This window comes from Anoplolepis gracilipes, chromosome 15, assembly GCF_047496725.1.
Source record: "Anoplolepis gracilipes chromosome 15, ASM4749672v1, whole genome shotgun sequence".
Lineage (NCBI taxonomy): Eukaryota > Metazoa > Arthropoda > Insecta > Hymenoptera > Formicidae > Anoplolepis > Anoplolepis gracilipes.
Window position 1 is genome coordinate 3,664,032 of NC_132984.1, and position 8,479 is coordinate 3,672,510.

Below are 8,479 nucleotides of genomic sequence, written 5' to 3' on the forward strand. Positions count from 1 at the left end.
AAGCACACTAAAAAGAGGGAAATTGCGGAGATGTTTTTTATCAGGATTCATGACAATACAATAAATTTAAAAATCGACACGGAGAACTTAAACCCAATTTATAACAATATCTTAAAATATTTTTAAAAACATTCGACCTCTGTAGGTTGTCTTGTCATTGTTTTGAGGGATATCTCAGTCTACTTTTTGACGTGTGCTAGTGAAGATGTAATTGACAGCCATAATAATTATTACTCATCATTTAAATAGGTATGGGCAGTTGCAAATTCCACTCATTTTTTATTGTTTATATATTGCTACCGACTATAATACTATAACAAATACCGCAACGATTAGTTAACGATATAACTCCGTATCATGTCAATTTCTTAAGCAAAAATTTTTTCCATTCTTTAGACTCGATAAGGACCTGAACCAAAGGTCGAAACGTTGTCTCTGAACACTCACTGTATTGAAAGGCTTGTTTAATTGAATAAAAGCTAAATATTACCAGTTTGGTCGCCTAACTATTGCATTTCCTGATTTAATTCACTGCTGGAAAACATCCAAAAAACTTTAATTAATAAATTATCGCTAACGATCAAAAGAAATAAATAATTTAATTTATATAATTTAAAAATATAGAAGAAGCAGTAACTATACTACACATACACACACAAACACACACATAAAATTGAACAAATATGCAGATCCTTACATACTTCAGAAATGTCAAAAATTAAAAAATGAATAATTGATAAATATAATGAGAAAACTCGTTAATGTAAATTACAAAAATAAGAAAGTATTATATAGACTAGAACGAGCTAAACTGTAGATGCACAACATTTAATTTATGTATAGGTCACATTTATTAAATAAAAATAGATTACAGAAGTGGGACGTTTCGACGCTTACTTGCGTCTTTTCAGTCACGAATACATTAAAGAATGGTTAATCATGATGTAGTTTAAAGTATAAATATGTAAATGGGAGAGAAGACTTCAACTAGATTTACTAAACAAAGTCTAGTCCATATCTGTAAAAAAAAACTAAGGACAGTCTGGTTTATTTCACATTGTTCCGTGCTTTCAGTACGAGAATCGAGTTTCATAATTATATATGGTTTTACATTAAATGTTGTTATACTTTATAACTCTTTGTACAAACTACGATTTTTAAAACATTGTTTGTTTGAAAGATGTTTTTTTTACTATCTATTTTTGATCTTAAAGCATAAAGCAATACAGATTACTCTATTTTAAGCGAGAGAAATTGTAAACTCATATGGAATCGTACATTTAAAAACTTTGTACATTTGTAAACCTCATTTTGTATTAAAAACATTAGGCGATATAAAGTGTGGATTCAACTTTTGACAGAAAATTAATTCTCTTGTGAATATTCTCATGAAGAAACTGGCTTAGCTATGACATATTTTTAAACATGCTGCATAAAGATTTATAAAGGTATTTGTCTAACAATAAGTATCTGTATGATAAAAATAGCAATATGGTCATAAATTGTAATAAAAATTGCATTTCTTTTATTAGTCTACGTTTGAATCTTGATTTGCATAGAAGATAATTTGTGTGTTAATCTTTTAATTAGAACAGGTTAAAATCTTTTAGAAATTTTCAGAATTTCATAAATGTAACATATACATATATATCGAGGGCTAGCCATCTGTAGATTTCTAGCAGTAAAATAAATTTATTGAAATTTGTTGCAACATTTTTGTATTAATATTATATAATTACAAAATATATAATAAATTGCAGTATAAATAATGCTGATAAAAAAAAGATAGTTTTATTTGAAAAAGAAAAAAAAGTAAAACAAGAAATGTGCACTTCTCATCTGAATATATTTACTTAGAATTTTCAACATAATAGAACTGCGTCGTATAATAGAATAATCGCATTGTCATGTATATTTTAATCCGTTTTAAAAATTCAAAGTTTGTGCTGTATCAGATAAACTTTGATACGAACCACCTTGAATTAATTGAATATGCAATCTACATTAGTTGCAAATTTTAATGTAAAAAGTTAAAAAATAGAAGTCTTATTGTAAAGTTACGCACGCACGCACGCACGCCCGCACGCACGCACACACACACACTTTTTCTCTCTTTTTTTTCTCTCTCTTTCTTTTTCTTTCTTAAAATTAAACTTTAATGCAAGAGATTTTTTTTGTCGTAATTATTTGTGTATATATTTTAGTCAGTGAAACTCATACAAACAATAATATAATTTGATACAATGCCACAACAAATGCAATTTTAAACATTGTAATAAGTTTATACAAATATCTTAAGCTTGCCTAAGTTATTTACTCTATTACTATTTTATTACTAATATTATAAATTGCATATTATGATTTTATTTCATTATTGATTTTTTTACTATTGATGAAGATATAGTATAACTTTATTGTACAAGTTTATTTCTTCAAGTTTGACTTGTAGCATTTCCGGTTTATTAATAATTCTACTCACATGCTTAACTCTAGCACTTATATATAATCAAAGTCTAACTACTGTTTAGTAACAATTTTGACTTAAAGAAGACAATAACGTTTTTAAATGCATTTGTATATATTTGTTGCTTTTCTGTATGTTATTGCTTTGATTGCTTTTCTGTTTGTTTTGTTTTGATAATTATGGATAAAAATTCAATTGATCCAGCCATGTCGATTCCGGCGTTTTACGCTGGACAAAGTATATTTTTAACAGGCGCGACAGGATTTCTAGGCAAAGTATACATCGAGAAGATACTGAGATCTTGTCCGGATGTTCGAGAAATATTTATATTAATGCGTCCGAAAAAAGGAATAAGCCTTAATGAAAGATTCGAAAAAATGTTAAACTTATCCGTAAGTTAAATAGAAATATACACACAATATTTCTTCAAAAATTGTTATAAAGTAATAATAAAAAGAATATTTGAATAATTTTTATTATAATGTTATTTTAATAAAAAATTAACTTTAATACCTTTAAAGTTGGAAAGAGAGAAGTGAGAAGTATAAAGCATCGAGGAACGTATACATTTATGCATACATATACTGCATTTTGAGTCGAACTTCTAAACTCTGTATTCTAGGGCCATTATAAAACAGAAGTTTTCCTTTCTTTCTCTGTCTTTTTTTCTTTTTGAATTTTATACAGAAAATCTTAAAATATGATATATTTGTATTGATATATTATAATAAAATACAACATGTGTGTATGGATGTAATATACATATAAATATAAATAGCGCGAAAAAAATATTCCAAAATTCTAAATTTTATCTAAATTTTAAATCTTACAAATAGAGATTTATCTTAGCTCTTTTACTCTGCCTTTGCGCGCACGCGTATAATAGTTATATAAATATTATTTATAAGTATTGTTATTGTTGTTGAAACAATTTATTTAATTATTTTAGACAACAATATATCTACTAAATTAAGCAAAAATTGAAAGTAAGTTTTCAAGTTTGCACTTTTTCTATTTTTTTTCCATTTTTAGTTTATAAGAAAAGATAAGATATATCGTTCTATATACATATATCATAGCAGTCATGTCAAAATTTAATAATAATATGATAAAAAAATATATTGATAATGATATATTCGCTGAGGGATCCAATTCCGGGATGGATAGATAATTTTAATGGTCCTACGGGGGGGGGGGGGACTGACGGCTGCTAGCGGAAAAGGATTATTACCAGTTTTGTATGCTAATAACAATATTTCACAAAATGACATACCAGTAGACACTGTTATCAACACTATAATTCTCGTAACTTGGAAACTTGGATTGACAACGTATGATCATCAATTTATGTATTAATGCACATCTCTACCTGCGTTAAGTTACTAACGGAAATTAAATTTACGTTATACGTATTAATTTATATTATAAATATATAAGTGTTATTCAATTTGCTTCATTTTTTGCATTAAAGTTTAGAAAATTAAAAAGTCACATATTTATTTCTGATTAAGTTTATATATGATTTTCTCTCGGATAAAATTAAATAGAGATGTTTAAAATAATTAAACAAATTTTTTATATCTACCTTCTTAAAACTTAATTCGTTAAAATATGATATGTTACAATAAACTTTTTTATATTCTGTAATAATATCTTGTAATATTCTCGCAATCTTATATTTGTCTAACTGTAAGATATTTTTTAAACTTAATGAAGTTTCTACAAAATTTTATATTTAATGCATTTATTTATAATATTATCTATTACTATTAGTTTTGCACCACAGTCCACGTATTTTGTCATAATTTGTACTCTTCCAAAAGAAAAAAGTATATTATTTCGAGAATTATGCAACATAGGATTGAAAGTTTTTGAAGATACACCCTTTGAAGGAGTTCTTTGGACCCTTAATATGTTATTTGTCCAGAATTTAATTACATATTATACATTGACGATATTGTGGAATATCTTACCAGCTATAATAATAGATTCAGTTTTAAAACTTTCGGGACATAAACCTATGTAAGTACTGAACAAATCAAATGCTTCTAAAATATATAAGTTATTTATAAAATATTATTATACAAAATTATACGAGAGAGAGAGAGAGAGAGAGAAATGGTGAAGGAGAGGAGGATAGGAGGAGAGTGGGAAAAATTGATTGATTGATTGATCTTTATTAGTTTTCTCAGCTATTTGTAGTATAGAAAATTACGTACTTATTTAAATTACATTATAATAAAAATGCTCCTTTAACCTACGCTTATATGATTCAATTTTTTCACTTTTTTATTTCAACTGGTAAAGCGTTATACATTTTCACTCCTTCATAAAAACATACTCTTTTGCACGCTTCTTGTTCTACAAAGTTGTAATGCAATGTCCTCGTTTGTCGTGTTTGTCTTTCACTCTCATTTCCTACTATTTCTTAATTGATTTGGTAACATATTCTTTAAAATCTTAAAAATAAATATGCACGTGTTATAATATAGTCTCTGTCTTATTATTATTATGTTAAGAGTGTATATAATTTTATTTTCTACAAACTCTCTTTTACTTCATACTTTTTCTATCTCTATATTGTATTTGTTTTACTAAACTGCATGTACATATATGTATGTACATAGAAGAGACATCTAATTTTTACAGTTTAACAATTAAAACAAAAATTAAGGCAACTTATGAAAGAAAAGAAGAGGATTAAGAAAGTATGTCTAAAAGTTTCTTATTATTAAAACTTATATTAACACCTTTCATTTTTCATTGAAGACAATTATGATCTATATAAGATTTGTATAGAGCAGAACATTTTTTAAATATCATTTTAATATAATTTTTATAGGAGAAAATAGTTTTAAAAGATGAATAAGTGCAGAGCAAAAATTCACGTGGAAGATACTTATACACAATGGCTGTGTTCCCTTTAGATGCACGCACTGAAAGCATCAGTCTTATTATATCTCGTAGAAAAGTAAAATAACGCTTTCAGTGCGTGAGCATCCAAAGAAAACAGCCATAGATAAAACATGACAAAATAATATTATTTATTAACAAAGCATTGTAAATTAAAGAATATAATGATTACTTACTAAATAAGCTAAATAGTATTGAAAAACATAAATATTATTTAAACGTAAAAATTTAAATATTTTAATTTAAATTAATTTTTTATAATTAATTCTTTTACATAACGACGATTTTTTTATACTAACAAACATATAAATAAGTTCTTAACCCGAATAATGTTCTGATAAAATTACATAAGCTATTAATAAAGAATTAACCAGTGAATAATATTCTTAATTCTTTTTTGTTAGTGTATGCTTAAAAAAAAAAAAATATATATATAATACTCTCATAAAACAGTTTACATTTACAAAAAAGAACAAATTAAAAATATCTCAAAAAAAAAGCAAATGAAAAATTCTTTACGTATAGAGTACTCATATCATAATGATGGATAATAACAAAATAGAGTTATTTATTAACAAAAAATTGTAAATTAAAGAAACATGATAATAAATCATTAAAATAATTATACATATAAAATTATATTTCATTTAACACACAGAATTATAGGAACAATTTCGGGAATTACGCCCAATGTTCAGAATTGAGTGTAGAAATTGAAGAGTGTTGAAATTTTCGTTATGATATGTGCCTTGCTATTAATAGTCCACATATCGAAATTTAGTGAATAAGAAATACAACAAATTTAAAAAACTGTTTGAGTTGCTGATTATTACTTAAAAAATTTATATTAATATTTAGTTTATGTTATTTATGAAAATTGATAAAATTCTCATGTTACATCCAGGCCCAGAGAAGGATGTGCCAAAGGAAGGACGTAACAATTACTGCATTAAAGTCAGACGTCTTATGGTGAATGATCGGATCTAACAAACCGCAAAGTTTGAAAAGTAAGTAAGCGACTGTTCTGTCGCTATTATTCTCCTTTCCGAAAGTTTGTTCTGTGGTTTCTTTTTGTAATAGAATTTGATCTCTTTTAGACGGAACGGAACCAAATGTAATCTTCGGACTGGGAGTGAGAGAAAGTTAATGAGAAAATAATAATGTAAACATAAAATCTAAATATATTCGCAAGTTAAAAAACGAAGTATTCATTAAATTCGTATATAATTTTATAATATTCATACATAATTTTATAATATTTTAAATAACACTTTGTTTATTAAATGTTGAGTGTGAATCCATGTGTACAGGTATGAGTGTGTATGTTTGTCTCGCAAATGTTACAATACATTTGTACGGAGTTTGTCAGTCAGAATGACATCTAAATGACTCTAATGTTAAGTTATAAGTTTTGACTAATTATGTTATTTTTTATATAAGTAAAATTAAATGTAACCAAAAGTGTAAATGTGTCCTGTGTAAAAATATGAATAATATCGAGGAAAGTGATCAATAAAGAAGATGATCATTGAGTTAGAAAATAAGCGAGGGAATGGAAAAAATTGATTCAAAAGATCTATATATTAGAATATTGAATTAATTTATGTTTAAGAAAATTAATTTTAATGAGAAAAAATAGGAGGAAATTTCAATTAACATACCATTTAAGCTGACTCTCTTAACATACTGGCGATACGGCGATATGACTATTTTTTTATTATTAATCTAATGGTTATTATCACGACTTTGCGGAAAGGAGGAACCATGAGGAAATATTACGTCCGACAGGATGTAACATTCATTATTTATTCTCCGACATCTTGCGTAAATTATTTCATAAATGTTTTTTTTTTATTTTTTTTTGCTTTTACTGTTTTATAAAAATTTACATCATATAAAAAGTATTAATTTTTATAAAATAAACTAGAACTCCGTTAACGTATGACGTGACGTATCGCGGTACGTTAACGGCGGTATGATTCACTGAAGAAGGCTCAAAAATAGAGTCCGAAACGTTTGAGAAAATATAGATGATTTACAGCCAACACGATTGAGAGAGAAGTTTTTTCACGCCCTCCACCCGCGTTGGCTCTTGATTGCCTTTGTTATATTTAATTTAAATTAATAATAACTGTCGGTATTTTAATAAAACAATTAAAAAGCTTGAAATCGTTTTATTTATTATTTTCCTTTTTTAAAGTTCTCATTTCAAAAGTTTTTAATTTTATTTAAATTTTAATTCAATTAAATTTATTTAAAATCTATAGCTCTTTTTGTTAAATATTTCTTTATCGGAGAAAAATATTTTAAAACTATCAAAAAAATACGCATTTTTGGAAAAAATGTTTTATACAAAAGTTGTAGGATTTTAAGTAACGCATAATACTAGTTTGGCTATGAATAGCGTTGTCAAGGTCATCTTCAATTTCTTAAATGGGAATTCCCATTTTTTATTGTATATTATTACAGTATATCTCGAAAGCTTTTTCAGACACTATAATAAAGTATTTTTCAATAAAGTACTTTTCGGGTTACGAGGTTTGAAAATTACAGTACCGCCTACATCAGTATTACTCAAAGTGTATCATATGGAGATTATACGGATTTACACCTCTTTCGTGTGTATACATTTTGTATATATATGTATGCATAATATACATTTGTTTCATTTTTGTATGATTTTTCATTTCGGAAGTACAGTTAAACGAAAAACATTAGTTAGCTCGTGCACATAGCATCAACATCATTATTGAGCATGATTATTTTTTCAATGAGTACAGATAGCCATTTTTTATATATTTTTATCCGCTGAATAGCATATGGAGTAAAATATTTCACTTGGAGACTAAATGATATAAGTTGTACCTATTGTTATGTGTTATGTGTACAAGAAAATTTTAGGAACGATTGAGATCGAGGATTTTTCTCGAAGCATGGATATTTTATTACTACAGACGAACTCAAAACCGAAATCTCATTCCCAAGTCAGAGTGACACTTGAGGATGTTCCCTTGTGAGACTCCATTATTAAAAGTTTAAATAATAAAATTTTACTGGGTAGTAATATTTATTGTTTATTGTTATATTATAAAGTGTATCCAA

General features: G+C 26.4%; 1 long non-coding RNA gene across 1 annotated transcript; it reads left to right on the forward strand.

The window, feature by feature from the left end:
- The first annotated feature begins 200 nt into the window (after positions 1–200).
- Positions 201–6,880, forward strand: LOC140674126 (uncharacterized). Its single transcript, XR_012048164.1, has 3 exons — positions 201–249; positions 6,282–6,384; positions 6,475–6,880. It is a non-coding gene; the product is annotated as an uncharacterized lncRNA (long non-coding RNA).
- Positions 6,881–8,479: the final 1,599 nt, after the last annotated feature.